The sequence below is a fragment of the Odocoileus virginianus genome, chromosome 4 (genome assembly GCF_023699985.2).
Source record: "Odocoileus virginianus isolate 20LAN1187 ecotype Illinois chromosome 4, Ovbor_1.2, whole genome shotgun sequence".
NCBI classification, from domain to species: Eukaryota; Metazoa; Chordata; class Mammalia; order Artiodactyla; family Cervidae; genus Odocoileus; species Odocoileus virginianus.
In genome coordinates, this window is record NC_069677.1 from 21,468,139 (window position 1) to 21,496,109 (window position 27,971).

Below are 27,971 nucleotides of genomic sequence, written 5' to 3' on the forward strand. Positions count from 1 at the left end.
AACACTTAAAAAGAGGATGATGAAAACTATAACATTGTAATAAACTTTCTTGAGTGCATGTGTGTGCTAAATCTCTTCAGTTGGTGTTCAACTCTTTGCGACACTATGGACTACAGCCTGCCAGGCTCCTCTGTCCATGGGATTCTCCAGGCAAGAATATTGGAATGGGTTGCCATGACCTTCTCCAGGGTAATCTTTCCGACCCAGCGATTGAATCTGCATCTCCTGCACTGGTAGGTAGATTCTTTATCACTAGGGCCACTTGGGAAGCCCATTACCCATGTACTGCCAATTGTATCCACTTCTGAGCTTATAGTGGAATTGTACTTCCTGGCCCCTTGAGCCAGGGAGGGTTGTACAATTAGTTCTGGCTAATTAGTTGTGAGAAGAGGTGACCATGTCATTTCTAGACTGGAGCATGTAATTGTTCTTTCTTTTCCTTGGCATGGCTGCCTGCAAGAAGGTGGTGGCTGTTCCTGTCAGCCTTGGTCCGTGAGTAACAACAATGATCAGAGCCCCTTTGCCAACCCACCATGAATGAGCGAAAAAAGCCAAATCTCTGTTGTCTGAAGTGTCTATGATTCAGACTTTTGTTACCGTAGCAAAACCTAGCCTATCCTGACCTTTATGTTCATCTTTCCACCCTCCTGAATTTGAAGGCTTGCTTCAGCTTTTACAAGAAACAAACATTACCCAAAACAACTGAGTCTCTTTCTAACTCAACTTTTCCCAGCCCTTTTCCTTGACCCCCCAAACAACCACCATCCAAAGATGGGATGCCTTTGTCCTATTCATACTGGGTACATTTATTCCATAAACGTGTGTCCAAGACAGTATACAGTGTTGATTCCTGTTTCTAAAATTTGCATGAATGATGTAATAATACTGACTTATTATGAAAATTGCTTTTTTCATTCAATATTATTATTTTAAATATGTTGATGCTGGTACATAGTTTATTCACTTTAACTTCTATATTGCATTTCTTTTTCTTAAATGTGTTACAATTTATTAAACCCATTTTCTTAATAATGGGCTTTAAAATTTCTATTCCTTCACTTCATATTGTCAGACTTCAAGAATTTTAGCTAATCTGATGGATGTGAGACGGCATCTCTTAATTTTTAAATCTGCATTCTTTATTAGTTAAGCATATGCTGAGAATCATTTCTCTTTCAGCACTTTGCATGTTCATACAGTCTGCCAATGTATCTCTATTGCTTTTAATTCTTCTTATGGATGTATAGGATTTCTCTGCTATATTCAGGGTATTAATCCTTTGTCAGTTACATATGTTGAGTGTGCATCTGTGACTTGCTTTTAATTTTTTTTTTTTTTTTGCTGCCCGGTTCTCAGTTGTTGCAAGCCACTGGCTGCCTGCTTCTGGGCACACTTGAGTTTTCAGATCATGGCAACGACACGGTGAAAGTAGCTTGGAGGTGTATTTTGAAAAGCCTGTGTGAATAAATGTTCCTTGACTCTAAATATCTGTAGTAGGCTCAGGAATGTGTTCTTACAAAAGAATCTGTGAAGGACCTGTTTTGCTTACTCAAGGATCTCATTTGCTAATATAATTGTGTGGTGAAAGCAGAAGAACCAGGTGTAAGTGGAAAAAAACCTTAGTCACTAGGGCTTGTTTGGGCTGCTCAGTGCTGAACGCTGGGGTGACAGGTTCTCCTGCCATGGTGAATCCTGGCAACATTTGCCTGGCTCTTCTGACATTCTGTAGCCCCAGCATATGTGGGAGGATGCCTGAAAGAAGTTTCATCCTCAGGTGGTCTCTCCTCTCCACCTACACACCTTAGAGAGTCTTCCCCAGGGTATGATGGTGGCGAGTCTGGGACACATTCATCAGAAGGTAGGAGAAAGCAGTGTCTTGAAAGTGCCTTTAGCTTTCCAGTGGGGAGAGTCACTTTCAAGCTTTGTTTATCTCTCTGTGCCTCAGCTAACCCCAGGAGAAAACCTTAGCTCAGGACAGGAAGCTCAGAGCACCCAAAAGGATGACTGCAGAACTCAGGACTATTTATATCTGCCTCTCACATGTCGCTCCATCTCTGCCCCAGGAGGCCAGGCTGCGCAGGTGCTCTCAGGGCGCCTGATACACCATCACTCCCTAGGAAACCAATGGGCATGGAGGAAGCTGAGCTCTGGGATCAATTACGCTGGTGAAACTACAAAGGCTAGGGATGAGCCAGGAGTGTCGTGGCTTAGGAACGACTTGCTGAAAAAAGACTCGATGTCCCCAGGTGGAATCCAGTGGCCCCAGGGGGAAGTGACCCAGCATGTCTGGCCCGTCGGCCCTAGTGCTTGGCCCGAGGAGCCAGGACACGCCTGCCGTTCCGGCTGACTCACTTGAGTGGCAAATTCTTTTCTCCTGTACAGTCTTCTCATCTTCAAAGGGAATTTATTAAGCCCCACAATGCCATCAGCACTGGGCCAGGTTTTCGTACTGGCCCATTAGGTGGACACAGGCCTCTGCCTCCGGGAGCATGCCGAATGAGGTGGAGGATAGCAGCTGAGACTGCTGACGTTGTCCGAGATCATCCTGAAGCAGCTGGTACAAACCCTCCTGCTCTTTGCCACAGTGTGTATGAAACCCTCAGCGCGTGCTGTGTTCTCTCTTCACCCCCGTGCCCTAGCTCTCTGTTCCTTTTGCCTGGAATGCTTTTCCACTCTGTGTGGTTAGAACCTTCAAATGCCAACTCCTAGGCAGAGTCTTGGGTTTCCCGTATGGCTCAGCAGTAAAGAATCTGTCTGTAAGGCAGGAGACCTGGGTTCAATCCCTGGGTTGGGAAGATCCCCTAGAGAAGGAAATGGCAACCCACTCCAATATTCTTGCCTGGGTAATCCCATGGACAGAGGAGCCTGGTGGGCCACAGTCCACGGGGTCTCAAAGAGTTGGACACAACTGAGCAAGCATACACACATAGGTGGAGTCTTCTCTCATCACCCCGGGGGGAGCTGATCTCTCTGAAGTCTGCATCCACATGGCATTTTGTATCCTTGTTAATATGGCACATACCACTTATGCCAGAAACTTCTGCTTACTTGTTTATCTTCCTTAGTGGAGTCTGGCTTTCTTGACAGTGGGTTCTCTGGCTTTTTCATCTATATTTCCCCACAAAGAATTCAGTAGATTCTCAGTAAACACATGCTGGATTAAGTCCAGCGAGGGTACAGCATGTGCTTTTATCTGATTCCACCTTGTGGCGTGAGTGTAAGCAGGTCACGTGTGTCTGAGTCTTAGTTTCCTGCTTTGTAAAATGGGAGCGGGGAGGATACATGAGGTAAACGGCCTCCAGGAAGTTTTCTGGCTCTATCATCTACGATTTGAACATTCTGGTCTAGCAGAAAACTGAGAGTTCATTATAATTCAGTAAAGACCAGGGTACTGTTCTCATTTACATGTATTAAAGGGCCCCATAGTTACTTTCCACCTCTAGTCTGTCACCTTTACAAATTAGAATTGTGCAAATTCTCTGACTGAAGCTTCAAGAGGCTTGTGATTGATTACAGGAAGTATATACATTTTATCTTCCCTGGGGAATAAAACTGTTGAACTAAGAGATTCTTTGAAAGGAATTTCTGACTGTATCTTCTGATGACTTTTGTCAGCCTGGGTGCTGGGGGGGGGTCATTGCGTGACTGTGCATGTCACCCCAGCGTGTCTCTTCCCATGGATGCAGGTTGCAATGCATATGTCAGTTCCAGTAGCTTCTGACCCGTCGACCAACACTTTTCCTCCGCCATCTCTCTGCCCCTTGAGTTAAAGGTTTGAAATTCCCTGCTTGAATAGTATTGAGGGGCTCTCATATTCATAAGATGCTGGGTACTCAAGTCGCTTCATTCGTGTCTAACTCTCTGCGATGCTATGGAGTGTAGCCCACCAGGTTCCTCTATCCCTGGGATTTTCCTGGGAAGAATACTGGAGTGGGTTGCCATTTCCTCCTTTAGGGGATCTTCCTGACCTGGGGATCAAACCCGTGTCTCCCGTGTCTCTGGCTCTGTAGGCAGATTCTTTACCACTGAGCCACCATGGAAGTGCTTATAAGGTGCTAATAATACACAGTTTTGATCTTTCCCTGCCTATGAAGAAAGGCAGAACAAAGGTTGTTATTGACCCATTTGGCAGAGGGAGCTAAGACTTAGACAGGTGAAGTGACTTCAGAAGCTGCATGATTAAGAAGAACTTCTGAGAGAAGAGGGGAGAGCCGTTTAGTCCCACTGTTCTAAATTTCATGGACTGCTTTAAAATTTGTTTACATGGCTGTTTTCTTGACTGATTGCTCTGAGGCTTATTATTTGGTAAAACCAGAAGCAGGTGAATTCCAATAGAAGGAAAGAAGGGCTCCTAACCAACTTCTGATTTTGTGGCACCAAGAGGCTGTGTTCATTAGTGAGGAGGGAAGTCAGATGAGCGGGGGCTGTCCACTGAAGGTTTCTATCATTTGCATCTTACTTTGCCAGTGAAGGAGCTGTTGCAACCTGAAGGAGGTTCCCTGTGAAAGCCGGAGAAGACTCCAATGTAGGGCAGGGTGAGGGGACATCTTAGGGGTGTGGGGTCTTAGTGCCCTTCCTTTATTTCTCAAATTGAGCTCAAGGAGGTATAACTTGCTAGTTTTATCTGTGAAATGTAGATGATACATCCTTCCCAGCTTACATCAGGGGGTGACTGTGAGGGTCACATATTATATGGAGGTGACAGTGTTCTGGAAACTCAAAGTGCTAGATGAAAATCAGGCAGCCTCATTCCACTTCCATAACTACAAATGGTCTTACTGGAGGGATGGGAGCTCAGACCAGTGTTCTTTCCCTAAAAGTGGTTCCAAGATGCATTATGCAAGAGAACACATAGCATAAAGTATGAATAACCACAGTTCTTGTCAGAACACTGGAGAGGATTAAGTTAGGTAAGGATGTAAGGGCATTTTAAAATGGTAACAACTGCTATTGTTATGACATTCTTGTTCCTCAAAGGTTAAAAGGTAGTTCCTAATAACCTGAATGGAATTTACCCAAACCTTCTGTGGTGCTATTTATGTTGTAGCCCTGCTTCATCCTGGGACTAGTTTTACTTGGCTGAGAAGTAACGAAATGGGCTGGGCTGGAACTCCTCTGCTCAGATTTTATTTCTCATATACCTTTCGGATGCTCATTTCTGAGTCAGTGACTCTAGCTTTCTATAACGATCTATGGGCTTCTGGTCCCTTTGGTTCTAACTGATCCCTGAGGACTAATTCGTTTCTGAAGAGGGGTTTTTTTTTGTTTGTTTATTTGTTTCCTTTTTTTTTACCTGGGGAAAAAATGGTTATTCTTATAAATTGTAAAGGAAAACTCCTTGGGAGCCTAAAAAACACTTGAAGTGAATAGGGTACAAACTTGGCTTAATAATATCAAAGGAAAGCATACATGCTTTTTATTTCCTAAGAAAAGTAAAGGCACCTGATGATATGGGATATGCACTGAGGATATTAAATTGTAAATAAAAAATTAAAGCCACAAAAATAGCAAGAAGACAAATATGTTAATTATAACGCTTTCTCAGTACATTACTGCAATTGAATGTTAAATATATCTCTGAGCTTCCTGGCAGGCCAGGAAAAAAGTAAACAAGATGATTTACATTATGTTCTTTTTCTGATTGAAGGGAGTGTCTTAATTGTTTGAATTTTTTTTCTGTACTAATGTTGAAACCAAATTTCATACCAAGTAATCCTCAAGGGTAATGAATCTCTTTAGCAAGAGTTTTACGTCTAATGCAGGAAAGTTCTTCTTATATCTCTATCTTGTTCTCCCTTTTGAGTTCAGAGACTCATAAACTAGTGCCTAAATTTCTTCCCCTAGATATTCCAAAGTCACCTCAAACTGAACATATACCAAACTGAACTTCTTTCTGCAATTAGTTCATTCTCCTGGATTCATTAATTCAGTTAAAGCAGCACATAAGCAAGCTGTCCTTCCCTTAGAAATCTAAGGATTGGAGCTTCAGCTTAAGCATCTCATGGCCTAATTCTTACATCCGTACATGACTACTGGAAAAACCATAGCTTTAACTATATGGACCTTCATCTGCAAAGTGATGTCTCTGCTTTCTGTCTAGGTTTGTCATCGCTTTCCTTCCAAGGAGCAGGCGTCTTTTAATTTCACGGCTCCCATCACTCCCATGGGAGTGAGTTTGTTTAGATGACTCTAGCCCTAACCTCCAGCCTGTACCCAATCCATCTTAGAGGCTCTCTCTCTTGATTTTGTTTAAATCCACCCTCTGCTCTATATTCCCATCACCACTAGTTTAGGTCTCACCTGGGCTACTGCAATGGCTTTTTAATTTGCTTTCTTATGATTTCAACCTGTTTTGCACACTGCTTCTCTAGAAATGGATCTATAAAAGTGCAAACTGAATCCTTCTGCAACTTTTCCAAAGGCTGTGCATGGCCTTCACGGTGAGATCTTTACTCCAGGCTTGGCAGGTGTGAGTTTCCAGCCTCATCTGCTGGTGTACCTCTTACAAATTTTCTATCACAGTCTACTTGTTCCCTCAGCACACATCATGCTCCTGCCTCTGTGCTTTGCACCACCTATTCCTTCTGCCTAGAGATCCCTCCTATTTTGCAAACCTGACATCCTCCATTCTGGAAAGCATTTCTCATCCCCTCTCAACCCCCACCATGTTTAAGTGCTCCCTGCTCTGGAGACCCCAGGACAGGGCATATCTCAGTTATCCTTACTACATGGTACTGTAACCATTGGCTTTGTTTCTGAATCCTCCAAGAACATTAACTCTTTTTGGAGCAACAGTGGTGGAGTTTGTTTTCTTGGTCTCCAAAATCACTACAGATGGTAATGGGAGCCATGAAATTAAAAGACACTCATTCCTTGGAAGGAAAGCTGTGACAAACCTAGACAATGTATTAAAAAGCAGAGACATCACTTTTTTATGGCTTCCCTGATAGCTCAGTTGGTAAAGAATCCTCCTGCAATGCAGGAGACCTCAGTTTGATTCCTGGGTTGGGAAGATCCACTGGAGGAGGGATAGGCTACCCACTCCAGTATTCTTGGGCGTCTCTTGTGGCTCAGCTAGTAAAGAATCTGCCTGCAATGCAGGAGACCTAGGTTTGATCCCTGGGTTGGGAAGATACCCTGGAGAAGGGAAAGGCTACCCACTCCAGTATTCTGGCCTGGAGAATTCCATGAACTATATAGTCCATGGGGTCACAAAGAGTCGGATATGACTGAGTGCCTTTCACGTTCAGTTTGCTGACAAAGGTCCATATAGTTAAAGCTATGGTTTTTCCAGTAGTCATGTACAAATGTAAAAATTAGACCATAAGATGCTTAAGTTGAAGCTCTAATCCTTTGGCTAACTGACGCGAAGAGCTGAATCATTGAAGAAGACCCTAATGCTGGAAAAGATTGAAGGCAAGAGAAGGGGGCAATAGAGGATGAGATGGTTGGATGGCATCACTGATTCAATGGACATGAGTCTGAGCAAACTCCAGGAGGTAGTGAAGGACAGGGAAGCCTGGTGTGCTGCTGTCCATGGGGTCAAAAAGAGTCTACATGACTTAGCAACTGAACAACAACAAAAGACAGAAATGGAATCTCATTCATCCTGTTTCCAGCTCTATATGTGTGTCTGACTTAATTGGAGCCTCATAAGTATTTCTTGACCAAATAGGTGGAAGAAAAGATAGAATACTGTTTGACATGCCCAACCAGGTTGAGTTTAGGATGTGTTCACTAGTGGTACAGGGATCCACAGAACTTTTTCTTTAAGATATCTAGAGGAGTGGGTAGAGAGACAGTGCTTTAGGGAAACCTCCCTTGAAAGCATCTTTCTGTGCCAGCCTTTGGTAGCATCTGGTGGCTGACAATGAATGGTTTTGTTTGCAGAGACCTCAGTGACTGATATCCTATGTGCCAACCAGACAAATCTATATGTCTTGATCATCCTGTATGTGGGTGGATGGATAGTGGCAGTGCCATTCTAATAAGAAAAGAAAGAAGTCTGACCAGGTCATGGATTATGATGGTGTCTTCCTGGGTTTCCCTCAAGAAGTATTACTTTCCATCTATGCCCTGACACAGCATGGGTTGAGTGCTTTCCTTGCTCCACTCCATCGAGTTTTGCATCGTGTACCATTTTTGTCATATGCATCTGTATTAACAGGGGCACTTGTATAAAATGCAGATTTCCCCAGGCCCCCTCATCCCCTCAGAGATGGCCTCCAAGTTGGCTGGGGAAATCTACCAAGCAGGCTCCATTGCCTAGCTCCTCGCTGACCCTGTCCCAGCTCTAGATTGACAGAGCTTGGACTCAATCTTGTTTTTAACTTCCATGGGTCATTTGGTGTGAAAGTCTGTCGGCACAAGTAATTTCCAATGTCCCTGGTCCCAGCACAGCAGAGCTGAGCCACCCCACAGTCCTGGGGCCTACTCTCTTCACGTCACACCCATCCCGCCTGGGAGAAGCTCCACTCCAGGGAAGGGATTTGAGCTCCTGTGCAGGGCTTTTCCAGCATGCTGTCAGTTGATAATTCTTACGAATTGCCATGTCCAATAATCCATTTTTGGAAGTTAATCATAATCACTCAAAGCCCAGTAGGATTTTGCTATTCTCAAAATACTCACACTGGTGTGATTGCCTTTGATCTCACGGTAGCCCTATGAGGCAAGCAAACCAGGGCTGTTCCCATTTTACTGATGTAAAAACTGAGACTCAGGGAAGGCAGGTGACTTATAAAAGTTCACACAGATGGGATTGCTAACACTTGGTCTCAAGTTTCCTGACTCCCTCTTCATGCTGTGTTCTGTTTTACCTTGCTTGCTGATCTATTATCAGATTTGCAAGTTGGAGAACAGGAATGTTACTTAGGATGATAGAACAGTATTTTAGGGCTCAATAATGTCCATAAAGAAATCCATAATTGAGATTTGCTATAAAAATGTTAAGTACAAATTTAAATAAAAATTTTCATCTTTGAATTACTGGAGGAACAGACACTGTAACTAGATATTAAAACTTGAAACTTGTATATTAAGAAGGGTTCCAAAGTCCATTGTACCAAACTCAGCGTTGATCAAAGTTTCCGTAGTGTGATGGAACTGGCTTGCATTCAGTAGGGAGGGCTGGTTGTGGGCATCTTTTCCTCACTTCATGGTTTAGTGATGTCACATCGGTAGCTTGAAATCAACATGGCGCTAGAATTTACCCCACGGAAATCAGCAAATGCTACAATTCCAGGCTTTGTCATCCCAGAGAACCAGTTGTTAAACATTTACCAACACACCACTGTTTCCAGCTAACAGTGACAGGCACACACTAAGAATTTGAAGACTCTTCTCTGTTGTCTGCGTGGGACAATCTTCAGTTTTCCAGTCTAACCACAAGTCCTACCCCATCCATGGACTGCGCCATTCCTTAAACAGGAGATTCTTTCCAGCTGAGCTTGCAAAACCAAGGTGGATGGGCTTCTACCAATAGTCCTTCATATTTGTAGAGTTTGCAGATTGTTTGCACACCCCTCATTACCTCAGAGCTTTCTGTGGTCTGTGGGACAGATGCCTTCTCCTTTTAGTAGAAAGGAAGGTCTTGAAGACCCCACAAAGGATGTGACCACTCCCAATGTCACAGACCTAATGAGTGCAGACAGGGGCTTGAATCCCTCTTGTTCTGTGCTCCTTCCCCTGGTACCAGGGACCCTTGTTCACCTAGGACACTTGCAATACCTGTAGCTCAGGCTGAGGTCTTGGTCATGCAGAGGGATTCCTAGACACAGTCTGGGGTGTAACATGTCTCTCAGCCTTTGACAGAAAAGGACAAACAGGCTAGCTTGGGACTTTCTGCAAATAACAGCTTGCCCCAGTTCACTGGTCTCATGCAAGGGCATAAGTCTACTTTCACTCACCCTTCGCCTTGATCCTCTCTTTGATTCCTTTAAAAACTATTCTGGAGACTTTGTGTCTTTAGGTCCTGCTCTCAGCAGAAATTTGGAGCCTCCTGAGTGACCAGCATTAATGCCCCACTTCCCCTCTTGCACAACTCCCAGCTTCTCTGCTGCCCAGTGATGGAATTATTGATTGGTAAGCATTTCACAACACGTTTTCAAAACATGCTGAAGGCCAAGAATTAATGACTCATGGGCAGTCACATTTCGGTCTGCCATGGCCCTTCTGTTATATTAGTGAGGTTGGTGAATATAAGACCAAGGAGAAACTGAGATAAAAGTCAACTCTGTCCAACTCTGGCCAGCAGGACTATTTGGTGGCTGAAAAAAATAATTATTGGTCTTCTCTTTAGCGCGTGTTCTGTGGAATCACTTGATTTTAATACCAGATATCTTGAAGAATATAAGATGAAATTGAAGGATTTCAGGACTGATTTTGCTACCAAATTATCCCAGTAGGTCAGAGTACCAGGGAAGTACTCAGCTGGAGAAAAAGGCCAGGGTGATATCTGGAGGAGGGGGTGTGGCGGGGCTAGGTGGGACTTCGCTGCTCTGTCAGTCTGTGATTGAACAGCAGTCCTTTAGACCTTTAGAGAGATAATGCCCGATCCAGTCTTGTAGATAATTACTCATCTCTTTGAAAAGTGAACATTCTTAGTCGCTCAGTTGTGTCTGACTCTTTTGTGACCCTATGGACTGTTGTGTGTGTGCTAAGTCGCTTCAGTCGTGTCCTATTCTTTGCGACCCCATGGACTGTAGCCTGCCAGGCTGCTCTGTTCACGGGATTCTCCAGGCAAAAATACTGGAATGGGTTGCCATGCCCTCCTCCACGGGATCTTCCTGACCTGTGTCTCACATCGAACCTGTGTCTCATGTCTCCTGCACTGGCAGGCAGGTTCTTTACCACTAGCACAACCTGGGAAGCCCATGGACTCCTGTCCACAGCCTTTTTTTCAGGTAAAAATACTGGAGTGGGTAGCCATTCCCTTCTCCAGGGGATCTTCCCGACCCAGGGCTCAAATCCTGGTCTCTTATATTGCAGGTAGATTCTTTACTATCTGAACCACCAGGGAAGCCCTTTCACCTCTTTGTTTGAGGCCAATGAGAACTCCTCTTGGCATATTGTGGAAGAGCACCTAGCACAGACAGCTCCAGACCAGCTGGTTCACTCTGAACTTGCCCACCTATGATTTGCATACACTAACAAGTTGCTAGACCTGATAGAGCTTTAGTTTCCTCACCTGTGAAACAAAGACAACGACAAAGACCTCCTTTCAGAGGGCTGTTTCAAAGATCAAGTGATAAAATGTATGCAAACATTTTGGGTACAAACTCTAATGCATAAAAAGACCTAAAGTCTGATTCTCCACGGGCTGGTTTAAAGGTTTGGGAGCAAAGAATAGCAAGGGGATATTTTTTTTTCTTGATATGAAAATTTTTTCTCACCTTCCCCCCCCCAAAGTAATCTAATTTGCAGAATTAGAATTTCTGAATGCCTTTTCAGGAACAATTATGGAACTGAAAATTTCTTCATCATTCTCCTGTAGGTGTTCATATGCTAAATACCCGGAAGGTTCTTTAATATCATCACAGAAGTAAGTGTTATGTAGTTGAAGTAATTAGTGGTGTTTGCACCTCCTTTCTTTACCAGCATAGCCCCTCCCCACCCCCACACCCACATAGTCCCCCACCCCCACCCCCGCCATGCTCCTGTGGGCAGCGTCGCTCCCCTCACCCCTGACTAGAGGAACAAACCAGTAAAAAAAGGAAGTCAATTCACTTATGTAAAGTACATTCTGGGTGAGGAAAGGCAAGCGTGTCTGTCTTCTCTTCAGGACATATCAGGACTTAGGGAGAACTTGGCAGTCTCCCGCTCTCACCTCTCCATTGTAAAAAAGAGCCACAAGGCTCAGGACTTAGAAATGACTTCACCAGGGTCACATGGCTAGCTTGGGGCAGAATCAGGATTCAAGTCCCCATCCCCTGACTTCTACCTCCTCTCTCTATTACACCAGATGTGGAGAGGACACAGAGAACATAAAGGTAGAAAGAAAAGAATACATTCTGGTTGAGTATCTTGGGCTTCTGGTTTTCAAGGACAGTTTTATGATCAGTGGCAATGATGCCTCAAAAGCTATGGTGATTAGCTTGAATGAACTTCTGTAACAAACACTTATCACAGCACATGATGCATCAAACACCTGCTAGATCTGAGCATTGGCACCAAAGCTGATTTCATGGTCAAAGAAAGGAGGGGGAAAAGGAACTTGACTGAACAAAGCTGGCAGACTTTTCACTAGAAAAGTCAGAGGTAATTTCTGTAGGAACAGGAACACATTTCCAAAGTCTTTTAAACTGTCTTTAAATGTGAGAGGGTAAATTTACCAATTAAAGAAGTGAAGATCACTGAGGACCATTTGGTGCCTAAGGCTTCTTCCAGACTGGTCCCTTCTACCTGCCTTGGTCAGAGTCCTAGAAGCCTCAAGATGGGCAGGTTCAGAGGTTTGCCCTGAGGTTGCTGATTTCCATCTAGGCTCCCACACAAACACATTCCAAAGCACTCAGTCTTCTCCATAGCATCTCTTCTCACTACCAGATGAAGTCAGAGGGGCAGGGGCCATCTGTCTCTCAAACGGAGTCTACCCATACAAAGTGGATTCTTTAGCTTGTTTTGGAGGTCAACCTACATCAACAGAACAGGCAGTGGTCAAACACACAGTCACTTCCCTTTGGCTACCTACAAATATTTGAACTGCAAGATCTGTTCATTTGTTTACTCTTCTAATAGTTATTATTGGGAGACCACTGGGTTAGAATCCCTGTTGGATGTGCAGCTTGCTGGACCTCAGTTTCCTCACTTGTAGGATGCTACTCACTGTCTGCCTTGTGCACCTTGCTAGTTGTTTCAGGAATCATTTGAATGACATATGGAAGTGCTGTTTCAACCCTAAAGGCTGCTGTGAGACTGAAGGATTGTTGCTACTACTCTGTGTCCAACAATGTGCTAGGCACCAGGGGGATTACAAAAGAAATATAGGAGATGATCCCTATACTCCAGGAACCTATAACCCTATATTAGGAAACAAGACAATTCATTTGGGTATCCAAATGAAATATATGAAACACCTCAAGGCTCTATTAACTGCTTAAATGATGGGTAAAGACGCTAAGATTTGTAGGAGCTCAGAGAAGCTGAGATCATCAGCCAGGCAGGAGATGTTGGGAATGATTCCTGGACGAGGTAAGGGTTGACTTGGGAGATGAAGTAGACAAAGAAGACAGAAAATCTCCCCATTGGGGTGTGGCAAAATGGAGTCAAATAGTGGAAGACTTTCTTGGTAGATCAATCTACTTGGCGTTAGAGTCACCATCAAGCTTGAATTATGGATTTAAGGATTTTAGAGAGTTATTGGAAAGGAAAAGTCAGGACAGTTTTTAGGTCAATAATAAGCTATGATAATGATTTAGGAGGACTCACATATGAAAGATGGACTTGTGGGGAGATACAGGAGAGAAGGGGGATGGTGGGGGAGTCCAGACACAGGATGCTGTGGTTTGGACCAGACCAACGGAAACGGTAAGAGAAGGAATTACGTGTAAGTGAAAGAGTTCTGCTTGTAACAGGAGAACAAAGTCATCTTATTAATCTTTCCTCCTTTGTTCCTGTTTCAACTTTTGGATTTGAGTTAAATTGGGCAAGGAGGAGCAAGAAATAGGGAGCATCTCTATATGAACACTGGAAGATTCCAGAAAACCCAAATTGGTCTCATAGTATCTATTTGTCTCTGCATAAAAAAAGGATTTGAAGTTGCTGGCTGATCCAAAGAAAGATAGATTTTAGGAGCTGGCCAAAATCATAAAGTTCACCTGTTCACACCTGTGGCCAATTTCAGAACTTCTGCTCCAATATCTCCAGGAGATATGCATCCATTCTCTTTTTGAACTTCTCTAATGAAGAGCATTCACTAGTGCTTGAGGAAAACCTGTAGTTGGTTGTATCTGTGCTTCACAATTTTTAAACTTTGACCTTTTGTGAATTTCCATAATTGATTCTCTTATTTGTTCCCAGAGGCATCCAGAACTTTTTACATTCCTTTCACATCTTCTTGATTCAGTCAGTTAATTGCAGAAGCAGGGCCTACCTTCTAAGTTTTCCTTGTCACTCATGTTTATAAATTACCTTTTAAATTAGATAAGTGAAGTGCCACAAAATCTCATTACTTCTATTTTTGGTTATCACTTGACCCCAAGAAAAGAGACTTTGACTCTGGACTTTACAGAAAAAATAAATAAAAAAGAAAGAGAAAATTGTAAGTTCCTTCTTATCCTTCTTCCTTTACTTTGACCGGGATGTTTTATCTGCCTTGTACAAAAGTCAGGTCCCACAAAATAGGTGTTTTCATCTCTTTCTTTTTTCACCTGAGCAGCTGGATATCTTTCCAGGGATTTAGTATCAGAAATCAAATCCAAGAAGTTTAACTCAATTCAGGAGTCCTGCCAAGCAGAGGGTAAAGTCAGGTCAATTAGAGGGGGCAGCAAACATGAAGCTTTTAAAAAGCTACTGCTGTATATTTCTTTACCATCTGAGCCACCAGGGCTGTATATTTGGAGCACAAAGCAGTTTTAGTTGGTAGCCATTGTTATTAATAAAACATAAAACAAAATAAATCATCACCATCACCATCACCATCGCCATCACCATCATCAACATCAACCAGGCAAACCCTCAAATGTCTTCATTGACACAGAAGATTTGTATAAACACACTACTGTCCTCTTATGCCTTTATTGTTGTCTAAGCAAGTTATATTGACATGGTCTCTTGTAGGCTATGTTGCAGAAAAACTTCAGTATTTGCTTGAAAAGTTTAGGGTATAAAGGATCATCTGAACAGAATATAGAAAACGCTCCATCAGGTCAAAACTGACAAATAAACAAACAGAAGCAGGTCAGTTCTCTTTTTGGCACCGGGCAGGACCATATGCTTCCAGAGATGATAATTTAAAAATAGCCTGTCACACAGCTCACATTGTCACCCCGGGACATGGTGGGGGTGGGAAGTATTGCCTCACACTTAATAATAGTGACACTTCACATTTACCCTCACCTGTTTTCAAAGTAACTCGGAGTACTTTCCAGTTATTAATTTTTCTTAAAAAAAAATAATAATAAGTCAAATCCATCTGGAGTCCCTAGAAGTTGAGTAGGAGCTGGTATGAGTCTTCCCACTTTACAGAGAAGATGACTGAGGTATTGAAAGATAAAGTTACTAAATCAGGATCATGGGGTGACTCAGGGATTAGTCTTGTGCTGTTAAAGCATGCTGGGCTGACGACTGCAGCAACATCCTGGGCTGTGAGAGCCACGAGTTCATAGGATGTTGCACAAAAAAGAGAGACAGTTGCTTCCCATTGCTTCTGTTTTGAAATGTACTTGCCTTTCATTGTTAGCATTTCATCAGTTTCCAATTTTAAGGCAAGTGGCTTACTAGCCATGGTGACCTATATTTGCAGACCAATGTACAGAGGCATGACAGTATAATCTCCACACATCTCCACACTTTCTGGCAACTAAGATGATTTTATACTCACCATTTCATCAGGTCTGTATAATGAGCTGTAACTTAGGTAGGGCCAGATATTTAGGGGGACAAAGGCTCAGGATGTGAGGGAACTTTTTCACCTTGTGAGTGCAACAGACACCGATGGAAACCCAAGTCTTTTCTCTGCATGTTTCGGATGTTTTCCTGCCCCATGCCTTCATCTAGGTCTAAGTCAAGTGGTGAGACTTGGCTGTAGACTGTGAGTTGCTAGGAAAAACATCCCTTTCTGTGCTCAGGTTTGACTCTTCCCTCCATCTCCTAGTTTGGTACCCAACACTCAGTTTCTAATTGGTTGCATAACTTTGAAGGGGGGATTCTAGATGTGGCAAAAAACCAAAGGAAGCCAGTAATAAACTCCCTTTTCCGGGGGAAGGAAATCTCTCAACATACTGAGAGGTCCAGGCAGATGGTCTGGATACATGTGGAGTTCACTGATGTGTTATTGACTAGCCTTAACCCCTATTCCAACTGTAAGTCCCTCTGCTCTGTATCATAACCGCTCTCTTTCCAACACCCTATATTCCCTTGCTGCTTTTCCCTTCATTGGGCAAAACCCCCCTACTGGTGAAATGTGATTATCTTCTCAGTCCTCCTTTGGCTGCAACTAAGCAACAGAATGCTGTTAAGAACATTGTAGATCGTGTGGTCACTTTAAATTTATGACCACAGCCTTCAGTGGACCCTGCCAGCGTGCCCTCTAACACTTCTAGCAAATTTACTTTATCAGGCTCTGGGTTGATTTTTTTCATACCTTTATCTCCCTCTGAAATCTCCACCGTGCTGCACCCTCTCTGTATCTCAGGATGATGACCTTCCTTCTTTGTTATCAGAGGAAATCACTGCATCTTTCCTCTACCAACTCCTTAACTCACCTGCATCTGGACCCACATCCACTGCCTCCTTATTAAGTGGAGGGAGTGTCACAGCCTCCTAAGTTCACTTCTTCCTTGTGTCCTCTGGATGTTATCTCCTTTCATGTACTTCTTTCCTGCAACATTATTTTCTCTTATTTTGTTACATCCATTCTATTAGCCAACAAATATGTTTTCATAACAACTCTCCCTTGACCCCACATATCTCCATAGCTGCCATCCCGTTTCTCCGATGCCGTCACAAAAAAACTTTAAAAAAGTAAAATCTGTGTTTCCTTTCTCCTCCAATCAGCTCCCATTCTTTCCTCAACAATGCTCCAAATTTCTTCTGACTCTATACTTAACAGCCCTTATCAAGGTCACCAATGGTGGATGCACCCAAAGCCAAAATATATTCAACTAACTGGATTATTCGATAGAATGCACCATGGTTGATCCTTCTGATTTTGAACGTTTTCTTCTCTAGCTTTCTGGCATTCCATGTTCATCTCATTTGCCCTTACCTTCTTGTCTCCCTGCCTGGCTCTTTCTCCTCTGTATCAAATTTTGGAGGGCTCAGAGGTTCTTGTTTCAATTCTGTCTCTACTCATCCTAGATAAACTCCATGAATCCCAAAGCTTTAATATACTATCTATATGCAGATGACTTCAAGTTTCTGTCTCCACCTGACTTCTCCCTTGAGTTCCAGACTTGATAAAACTCTAATTGTATATCTAATAGGTATTTCACAGAAACCATGACCCAAACAAAACAATTGATTTATCCCTTTCTCCTCCTCCTATTTCTCCTTCCCAAGTCTTCCCTGTCATAGGAAGTGGTTTGAGCCTTCTAGCTGCTATTTGTTCAGGGTAAATACTTGAATCATTCTAGTAATTTTCCTGACTTCCTTCAAACTCCATGTTTAATCTATTAGCAAGTTGCATTGACCTTTACGTCTAAAATAGGTGTCAATTCAGACTATTTTTCATTATCTCCACAGCAGTAATCTTATTCCAACTACCATCACATTTTTTCCCTAGACTCTTGTGCTCCTAGTAACTTTCTGTGCAGTCACCAGAATGATGTTTCGAGAATCACAAATTATGTCACAACTCTGCCAACTTCTCTTACTATGACCTATAAAACCATCCAGGTCCAGTCCCCTGACTTCCATCTTGTTGTTCAGTTGCCAATTTGTGTCCAACTGTCTGTGACCCCATGAGCTGCAGGCTTCCCTGTCCTTCACTATTTCCCTGAGTTTGCTCAAATTCATGTCCATTGAGTCAGTGATGCTATCCAACTGTCTCATTCTCTGTTGCTCCTTTCTCCTTTTGCCCTCAATCTTTCCCAGCATCAGGGTCTTTTCCAATGAGTTGGCTCTTTGCATCAGATGGCCAAAGTGTTGGAGCTTCAGCTTTGGCCTCAGTCCTTCCAATGAATATTCAGGGTTGATTTTCTTTAGAATGGACTGGTTTGATCTCATTGTTGTCCAAGGGACTCCCAACAGTCTTCTCCAGCACCAGAGTTAGAAAGCATCAATTCTTCAGCGCTCAGCCTTCTTTATGGTCCAACTCTCACACCTGTATGTGACTACTGGAAAAACCAGAGCTTTGACTGTATGGACCTTTGCCAACAAAATTATGTCTAACATCATCTCCTTTCAATCTCAGCCTCATCCACAATGTTCACTGGGTTTTTTCTCCCTCAGACTTGCCAATGCTTCCCAACCTGAGGATCTTTGCACTTGTTTTCCCCTTCTGCTAGATGCTCTTCTTGCACACTTTCAATGACTATTTCATCTTATCATTCAGGCCTCAGCACAAGTTTTGTCATTCCCTGGGAGCCAATTCACCTGAGCTGCGTTGCTAAGGTGGTCCCCTCCAGGACCGAGAAAATAAGTATCCTCCCCACTTTCCCACCCCAAACAAGTATTTTCATTTAGGTTGAATTTGGGTGAATTATACCCTCAACTTTTATAAGTGAGTCAGTATAAAGATTAACATTGAAATTTGTGCCTACTCTGTCCCTTGTGGTTTAAAAAATATGATTTACCGTGTTATTCAGGGATCTTTCTATGAAGCCCCATCAGATGAATTCTTTTAGGTCTAAGGGGTAAAATGTCTGTTTCCCCTGAGGAATTGGTAATGGGACACTGACTTGGCTTTTTTTTTTTTTTTTTTTGGCTTTGCTAACACAAAGCTCAGAGCCACAGTCTTGGCTGAATTATTGCAAGTATGTAGAACTATATGACCTGGGTACCTGTGTAGACAGCAGCGTTCGATAGAACTTTTCACAATCATGGAAATATTCCACATCTGCAATGTCCAATAAGTAACCATCAGCTACATGGAGGCACTGGGCGCTTGAAAGGTGGCTAGTGACCCTGGGAAGCTAGGTACTTTTTTTATTATATTTAGTTTTAATTAATTTAAATTTAAATAGACATATGTGCCACTGGACTTCCCTGGGGACTCAGACAGTAAAGAATCTGCCCGAAGCTCAGGAGACCCGAGTTCAATCCCTGAGTCAGGAAGATTCCCTGGAGAAGGGAATGGCAACCCACTCCAATATTCTTGCCTGGAGAACCCCATGGACAGAAGAACCTGGCAGACTACTGTCCATGGGGTCACAAGGAGTTGGACACAACTGAGCGACTAACACTGTCACTTCACATGTGTCATTGGACTGCATGGGCCTGGGTATTCTATGGGTTATTTCCAAGACATTAGAATTTATTTTAATGTCCACTTTATTATTGGTCATTATATTTTCTATAAGTTGCCTTAATCATTTGTGGCTGGTTAAAACACACACACACACACACACACACACACACACACACGCATTTAAATGAATAATTGAAGATCACATGGAGAGAGGAGCCTGGCAGGCTACAGTTCATGGGGTTGCAAAGAGTTGGACATGATTGAACCTGCATGCCTTAGTATGTTTTTAGCCTTAGGCGACATGGTCAGCAAATGCAAGCAATGAGTCTAAAATTCTCCCTCTTTGCGAAGCTCTGTGGAAAGGCTCCAGAAAAGTCTGAGCTCCAGATTCTAATCTTTGCTTTGCAGTTGAATAGGACCTGTGACTCCAAATGAGCTAGATATTCAGTATGTTCAGATGTAAAATGGGGTTTCTAGAATGATGGCTTTGTGCTTTTGGCATTTGAGATGCCAGATGTGTAGCCCCTGCACCTACTCCCATGCTTTCTGGAACCTGGAAGCTGGCCCTTGACCACCTACTTGGAATATAAGGCAGATGTCAGGTGATTTCATTCCTGCCTGTGCCTAGGGCAGAGCCACTGATAAACTAGCTTAAAACAAATATGAATCGTCCCATCTTCCAAACCTCTTTAGGGATGGGGAACCCACCCTAAGTACTTAGGTATTTGGATGGTTTTTAATACAGGATGAGCTACTGTTTTTTAAGTTATATAAAAGCATAAAACTGATGTCAGAAGACTTGGGTTTCAATCCCATCTCAGCTACTAACTAGCTATGCAACTTTGATCAAGTCAGTTTCCTTTTCTCTCATATGGGAGGATTGAACCAAATGACATTTAATTTCCTGTCTTACACTAGCCATAACAATAATAGCTAACATTGATTGAGAGCTTAGAATGTGCTGAGGTGCAATACTTTATTTAGCCCTACAGTGGTTGATAATACTATTTCCAGGACAGAAGAAACTGAACTTCAGTGTTTCCTGAGAGTTGACAAATGGTGGATTCTCTGTCTGAACCCATGGTCTGTTTTCAGGATTCTCTTTCTTACATTTTGGCTTTGCTAATACGAAGCTCAGAGCCACAGTCTCTAGCATTTTGTGTTTTTTCATAGGCCTGAACACTTGTTTTTCTGGAGTTGTCTTAATCCTCTCAACCAAAGCTTCCCAATCTGGGCCCAATGGACTCAAATATTGTCTCCTTAGTCCTTGGAGTAATCAGAATCAATGGGTTGGTTGCCAACAAAACAAGTACACAGTTATTCATTTGCCTAGTATGCTGTATAAGTATTAATACTATCACTTTCTAAGGATGCCATGATATGGAAAATGTTGGAAAGCACGTAGATTTAGACATACATCATGACTTACTTGAAAGCTTTAGCTTGGACATTTCACTAGTCATCACACATACATTTTACAAGATCATATCAGCAAGAGTTGTTCTGTCCCACAAATTGACTCCCTGAGATGGGAGTATCATAGTCATTTCTGCATCTCCAACACGTCCATCACAGAACCATCTCCAAAGCTGATCCTCAGAATAGAAGCTATCTTGCTCGATATATAGGGGAGCATCCCCATGTTGGTTAGAATCCTAGAATTTAAAGCCAGAAGGAAATTTAGAAAATTTAAGGCCATCCCAAAGAAGATAGAGGCTATTTTCAAGGTCAGTGTCAATGTTGGAATGAATACTCTGGTCTCTCTCATGCCCAATCCAGAGCCTTTTCCCTGACCCCGTCTCTCAGACTGAGCAACAGAATTGGTTTTGTTGGGAGATGAGGCAGAGGAAACATAACTGAAATTTCATCTCCGCTCTGCAGATGTCAGGAGAAGTGGAGCACCACTGGCAGAAGAACCTGTCTCCCCGCTCCTTCAAAGGCCACAGACCCATGAGAACCATTCACTGTAGCCTGAGCCACATGCCTGGAGGCCACAGCAGTGCACAGGAAAGCGGGGGGAAGTGGAAACGTGCGAGCAGACGGCTCAAAGCAACGGGCTCACCACCGGAAAAAAAAAATAAAAATAAACGCGCTCAGAAATAGTGTAACTGATATGCAAAGGAGATCAAAACAAGGGTTTTTTAAATATCCTGGCTGCTTTAGAGGTGGTGGGGGGTGGTAAATGAAGCGAGGTTACCAATGTGTGGTAAGGGAAGGGGGCGAAGAGGGGATGGTTCACTGCAGCCTGCTGGGCCATGGGAAACTGGAACCCCCAGGGGTACTTCAAATGAAAATGTGGGAGGTCTAAATCCCCATGGGGAGCTCCAAGGCAGGCATGGACTTGGGAGCAAGAAACGCAGAAACCCTCAGCCCCAGACGCCTCCCTTCCTGACTCCCTTACTGTTCCCTGAGATTCTGTCCCCTCACTTTGTGTCGTGGTCATTTCCCTGGAGCAGGGCACTGAGGTTCAGAGGGGCCAGCCATGGAGGCACTCGGAAGTCCACCCAACTTGGCTGAACTTCAAGATTCAAGTCCGCAGTTTGGAGCCATGTTTCATGATTAAGGGCTGGGGCTAAGCAAACTCATGGAAGACAAATTCCCCAATCTCTCCCCAATTACACTGAAGTGCAATTCCCTTTCCTTTCAGTGGGTCATGAGCAACCGTAGACATGCACTCTCTTCAGAGGAAAGGTTTATTTTGAAACTGGTTCCTGAAATGGGAAACCCAAAGGTTAATGATGGCCCTGCTGGCTGTTTATAGCCTCCCTCTGCCAATGTAACCATCCCTAATAATAGCTCAAGGATCATGGGACTTTTCCAGCATCAAAGGCCATTGGTCAACAGCATAGGTAAAAAAGGGAGCATTCGCTTCTCTGTTGATCCAAATGGCCTCATGGATTTTAACAGAGGAAAGACACTGGGCGGGAGTGGGTGGCTCGAGCTTTGGAAATTAACCATCCCTCATAGAGGTTTAGCATTTAAACTCACAAAGCACATTCACATCTCTTATGGAGAGATATGGGCTAGGCAGTCAATCATTCACATTTTCCAGTTGAAAAAACGGAGGCTCCAAGCTGAATGGTATGGGCTTCTCTTGCAGCTCAGATGGTAAAGAATCTGCCTGCAGTGCGGGAGACCAGGGTTCCATCTCTGGGTTGGGAAGATCCCCTGGAGGAGAGCATAGCAACCCACTCCAGTACTCTTGCCTGGAGAATGCCATGGACAAAGGAGCCCGGGAGGCTACAGTCCATGGGGTTGCAAAGAGTCAGAGAGGACTGAAAGACCAGCACTTACACGTTCACTTTTAAGGTACATGCTCCCAGGGCAGTGCTGTATGTTCATTACCAGGTCCCGAGGAGCCAGAGATGGAAGTCAGGCTCTTTGATCTGGACTTGAACCATCCTGCTCTATCCCTTTCTTTTTCCTCTTCCTTCTCTGAGAAAAAGGCCCACTAAACACTTCAGTTATGGAATAGAATATTTTTACTTTTGATCCAACATTTACTCTGTGTTTCTTACTTGTTGGGTCATGAGAAGGCAAATACTACCCCTAAGTTTTCTTGAACCTAGCATTTAGCAGAGAACTACCAATAGATGTAAGTGACCAACTTTTTTTCGACATGCAAAGCCCAAGCCTGGGCCAAGGTGGGAGATGGCAGGTAAAGGCAAGCTTCATTCCTCCCTGACAAAGGTTTGCTCTGAGGCCAGGAGAGTGGGGTGGCTGATGAAGGCTGAGGAATGTCACCAGGGAGAGTTCACCGTGGGCTGAGGCCATTCGAGGAGACTTCTAGCAGGAGGTAGCCCTGGAGGAAACAGAATTTTGAAGGCTAGACCTGGAGTAAAGTATGGGGAGGAGGTCCAGAGAAGCCACAGGACAAAGGTCCAAATGTTTAAAAAGTGCAGAAGATAGTATTGAAAATTCAATTTAACCCATCCAGCAGAAGCAGTGGAAGTAACGTTGAGGAAACACTCTGAAGTCATAGTGTGGAGGGCTCTGAAAGATCAGCCGGATCACTGGAATTTTATCCTGGAGGCAGGAGGAATCTCTGAAGCTTTGTGAATGTGAGAATAGTCAGAGAACAATGGTGATCTAGAAAACTCCTTTTAGCCGAATATGCAAGATGTATAATAAAGGAGTAGCTGGGAGAAGAGAGATCGCAGGGAACACAGGACTTAGAATCAGGAGGCTGATGCTGCTGCTTTCTATGTAAACTTGGACAGATCACGTCCAGATATATGCATAATTGCATGGGACTGTCTTCTCTCAAATGTGAAATACTGCCCTATGTCAGGGAGGCCTTGGACATCATATACCATGAGGTTAAAATGCTTTGTAAACTAGAAAACTGGGGGATAATGATCCAGGCTGGCAGGAGGCAGTAGAGACAAGAGTTGGTTGGTGACCCTGGAGTTGGGAGGTTAGGAGGTTGAGTGAGAGGCTCCATTTGGGGGAAACATCTTCCCTCTGGAGGGATATCTTTTCCTCCCTGGCATGTCCTGGGTCACCTGGCACAGACTGGGGGTCAGCAAAAGATGGGGATGTGTGGAGCTAGGAATCAAGAGCTGAAGATGAGAAGTCCCCCAGGTCCCTGGTAACTTCCTCAAGGGAAAGAAAGAAAACACACAGCTAGCTTTTCAATCTTAAGTTTGAAATAAAAACAAACATTGGGGTTACTCTTGTGCAGAGTTGCCGAGTAATCATGGAGGGCAAAGAAGAGCTGGTTTGCACAAGGTGGTTGCTCAATGGAAAGCTCTTGCCTGCAAAGGTGTCCGGGAAGATACAAGCAGAAGTCAGCATGGCTGTTTTCAGAGTTGCTTGTTGGAAGGCAGGCCTTGCCCTTGTAGAAGAGAGGGTTAACATGGACGAGTGGGATGAAAACTGCTGAATTGTGACTAGGTTAGGAGGGTTGGAGAACTTTCTAGGCTCTCAGCCAGCCCTCAGCTTCTAGTGGAAGCATTTCACAATCTCCTCCTTTCTCTGCGGGTTATGTCCTCGGATTGAACAGTCTTTGGGGGCTTTTCGGGTGAGTGGAAAGTGCCCTGGACTCAGGGCCAGAGCTCTGCATTCCATTCTTGGCTCCATCACTGCCCGGTGGGATGATCCTTCCTCTCGGGGCTAGAGTTAGACTAGGCGTCATGATCCCTGGGGTGCCCTCCAAGTCTAGACTCCTGGGTGGTGGCGGACAGTCAGCCTGTCTCTGCACACTGGGATTCAGAAGGAACAACTACTGAGAGTGAACTGACCTACAGCCCAGAGCCATTGAGCTCTGTGATCAGGGTTTAGCTCTGGCTATGACGACAACATGGGGAATTTCAAATGAGGTCAGCCTGGGGCAGAGGTAACTTCGGTTGCCAGCCAAGGCTTGCAATTCACATGAACCAGCAAGTTGGGGCCCCTCCGCGTTCACCCACAGAGAGCTGAGGAGCTCCTTGTAACTAGGAAAATTTTCCTAACCAATTCCATATACAAGGGCAGCATCTTCCCCTTGAGCTTGGAAGAAGAGCATAAGCCATAGGTCATTTTCCCCTGACCAGCATTCTCCTTCCCCAAGTCTTAGAAAATAGGACCTCTTCCTGCTCCTTCTCCCATTTCCCAAGCAGCATCTCAGTGACAAACGCAGCACTTTCTCTCTCGTACACGCTTCCCCAGTTCTTTCTGGTAACCAAGAACAACACTGGTCCAGGCTTTGGGAAGTAGGATGCTGGGGCGTGAGGACAGAGTTCACCAAGCTGGCCTGTTGGCCCTTTTGGTTGCCCAGGCTGTGCTGAGTGTCAAGCAGGCAGAGTCCCGTGGTGAGTGGCTCTCTCATTTCTAAAGAGGGACCCATTGCTCCCAAGCAGCTCGGGATCACCATTAACTTCCTCTGGCCTTGCATCCAGGGTCCAGAGGAACATTCAAATAACAGAAACTTTACTGAGCACCTATGAAAGGCTAGAATCCATTTTTAGATGAAACCAGGAATTCAGAGGAAGATCAGTTTCTGCTTTCAAGGAGGGAAACAGAATAATTGGAAAAATCTCTGTAAAACTATGTAAAACATGGGGACAGCCATCAGACAGGGACACTTCAAAAGAAAAAGAACTAGTACTCGGTTGGGAAACCATAGAAGGCTGTGTGGCAGAAACGACTTAAGACAGACCAATCATCAACATCATTATGACCATGGCTATGATTATAGTTAACTTTTATTCTATTATTACTGTGTTCTAGGCGCTGTGCTAAGTATTATCTTAGTTCCTCTTTACGAAAGACCTTCGCTCTTAGCATTACTTTGTAAATGAAGAACATGAGGTTCAGAGAGGTTAAGTAACTTTCCCAAGGCCACCCTGCAGGTAAATGATTGGAGCCCATGGTTTCCACGGAGGTATAGTGATGAGGTCTTCCTAGTGGAGGATAAAGAGTGACTGCTTGGAGTGGAAAAGCAGAGTGTAACTTGATGGGGAGCTGTGGGAGTTAAGATCAGTGAACTTGAGGGTCAGTGAGGAGTCAGTCTACTTTGTTCTAGCAGCTGCAGGGAGGCCGGGGGTGTTTCAACAGGACATGGTTTAAAGAGAAGCTGGCTGCAATTTAGTAGGGAGAGCAGGGGGCCAGCAGTAGGACTGGAGAAGAGGGGGCTGAGCTGAGAGATGAGAGTGATGAGGGATCAAGTTAGGGTGGTGGAGATCAGAGGAGGTGGTGAGGGGTGAGGAGAGGAGCAACCTGAGTCTAAGCCCCTCTCCACCCATCCCCCTGCTCTCACCATCAATGGCACAGCACCCACAGAAGGATATGGGGACAGCCTACTCTGCTGAGGATCCACAGGGGTCTGGGGCGTCTCCCTGTCACTCAAGTCTTACGTCAGGCACCAGTGAGGCGGCTGGTACTCTTTCCTCATCTTCAGTGAGCCATGCCTCCCCTGAATTATAACCTTTTGTACAAGTTCAAGGGCTTCCCTGGTGGCTCAGCAGTAAAGAATCCATTTGCAATGCAGGAGATGCAGGAGATGCAGGAGATGCGGGTTGGGTCCCTGGGTCAGGAAGATCCCCTGGATGAGGGCATGGCAACCCACTCCAGTATTCTTGCCTGAAAAATCCCATGGACAGAGGAGCCTGGCGGGCTACAGTCCATGGGGTTGCATAGAATCGGACACGGCTGAATTGACTGAGCATGCACACATGTACACATTCAGTTTGTATATATAATACCTTGTCCCTCACGCTCTTCTCCCCACTCTCAAAACCCCAAGCAGCAGAACCAAATGAATCACAGAGCTCTTTAAATAGAATGAGGGTCCAAAAGAGAACACCTGAGTGGAACAAAAGAGTGTGTTCCGTGAGCCCTCAGCCAGTTTCAAGAGATCAAAGAGGAGGTGGATCAGAGAGTAACAGGGTGGGGGCAGGGGGGAGGTAGGAAGAGGGGGAGGTTCCTGTGTCATCTAACAAAAGCCTGAGCGCAGACTCCATTTCACTCCAAGGAGCCTCCTGCAATGGCTTGACCCAGGTCAACACAAGAATGAGAGCTGCAGAGTGTTTTGCCTCAGCCAGGCCAGGGTGGCCACTGGTGGTCATGCTCTTCCTTCCAAACAGCTGCTTTGGCATCTCAGACAGCAGCTAGAAGTGAGATTTCCAGGCCTCATCATCCCAGCAAGGAAAGCAATCGACATGACAATGAGAGACAGAGGAACTTAAACACAACTGGGGCTTCCCAGGTGGAGCTAATGGTAAAGAACATACTTGCCAGTGCAGGAGATGTAAGAGATGCGAGTTTGATCCCTGGGTTGGGAAGATCCCCTGGAGAAGGGCGTGGCAACCCACTCCAGTATTCTTGCCTGGAGAATCCCTTAGTCAGAGGAGCCTAGTGGACTATAGTTCATACTGTCACAGAGAGTTGGACATGACTAAAGTGACTTAGCATACAGGCAAGCAGATATAAGTTAATCCAACCTATGTGTGCCCAGAGTGACCACATGACTCACTGTCACTCACGCAGTCACCTGTCTTCCCAGTTTGTTTTACAAACCTACAGTGCTTATGTGCCAGGCACTGTTTTAAGCACTTCATGAGTTATCAACTTATTCAGTTCTCATAACATTCCATAAGTTATGAACCTCTACCCTGTCTTACTGATGAAGAAACTGAGGTGCAGAGACGTGAAGCAACTTGACCAGGGCCTCACAGCAATTCATAAAGTCAGGATTGAGCCTGAGCAGTTCGAACAACTACAGGGTCTCAACTCTGTTGCTCTTCATTCTGATTTCCACTCAGCCTCTCGCACTCCTACAAAAGAGGGAGATCAGAGCAAATCATTTCTAAAGTTGCACCGAGCTCTAACACTTTGTGATTCAGTGGAAGCAGTAAGTGGTTAGGGCTCAGGCTGTGAGTTTTCAGTGAGCTGTTAAATATGCTTCGGTGTGACACAAATACCCCTGTGTGTGCATTTCACCAAGTTCTGGCCATCGGCTGGCCACCACCCCGGCTGTGACTCAGTGGATCTGCTGGCCTATTATAGGGCCCCAGGTCTTCACGTCAGGGACTCAGAGATTCTACACCTCTTCGCAAAGCTCTAGCCAATGGAATTGTGAAAACAGCACTCAATCTAGGCAAATAAGTGCGATGGGGAAGTAACTAGAGATTAGGGTTGCAGGGGTACAGTGATTCAGTGAGATAAGGCCGGAAGGAAACACTTGGCCCTGAGTGCTCGCCAGGGAGGTAGACCAGAGGCTTCGGTTTCCTAAGCAAGAATAGCCAGGCAGGTGATTGGTTGCTGGCCATGGGGTTACTTGAGTGGAAGAAATATGACCTTTCTAGTGGCCCAAATGAGAAAGGTTCTGTATGGTAATACAATCTCAATTTCCCAGTTTGTTTAAACATTCAAATGGGATTATCACGAAATTCACATTGTGGATGTTCCCATGGGGAGGTAGTAGGTA

The 27,971-nt window shown here is 44.4% G+C and overlaps 1 long non-coding RNA gene across 2 annotated transcripts; it reads left to right on the top strand.

The window, feature by feature from the left end:
• Positions 1-1,647: 1,647 nt before the first annotated feature.
• Positions 1,648-21,163, top strand: LOC139034651 (uncharacterized). Of its 2 annotated transcripts, none has more exons than XR_011487143.1 (2): positions 1,648-1,858; positions 20,945-21,163. It is a non-coding gene; the product is annotated as an uncharacterized lncRNA (long non-coding RNA). The 2 variants fall into 2 exon arrangements; XR_011487142.1 differs by lacking the exon at positions 1,648-1,858 and adding an exon at positions 2,380-2,557.
• The last annotated feature ends 6,808 nt before the right edge of the window (positions 21,164-27,971 follow it).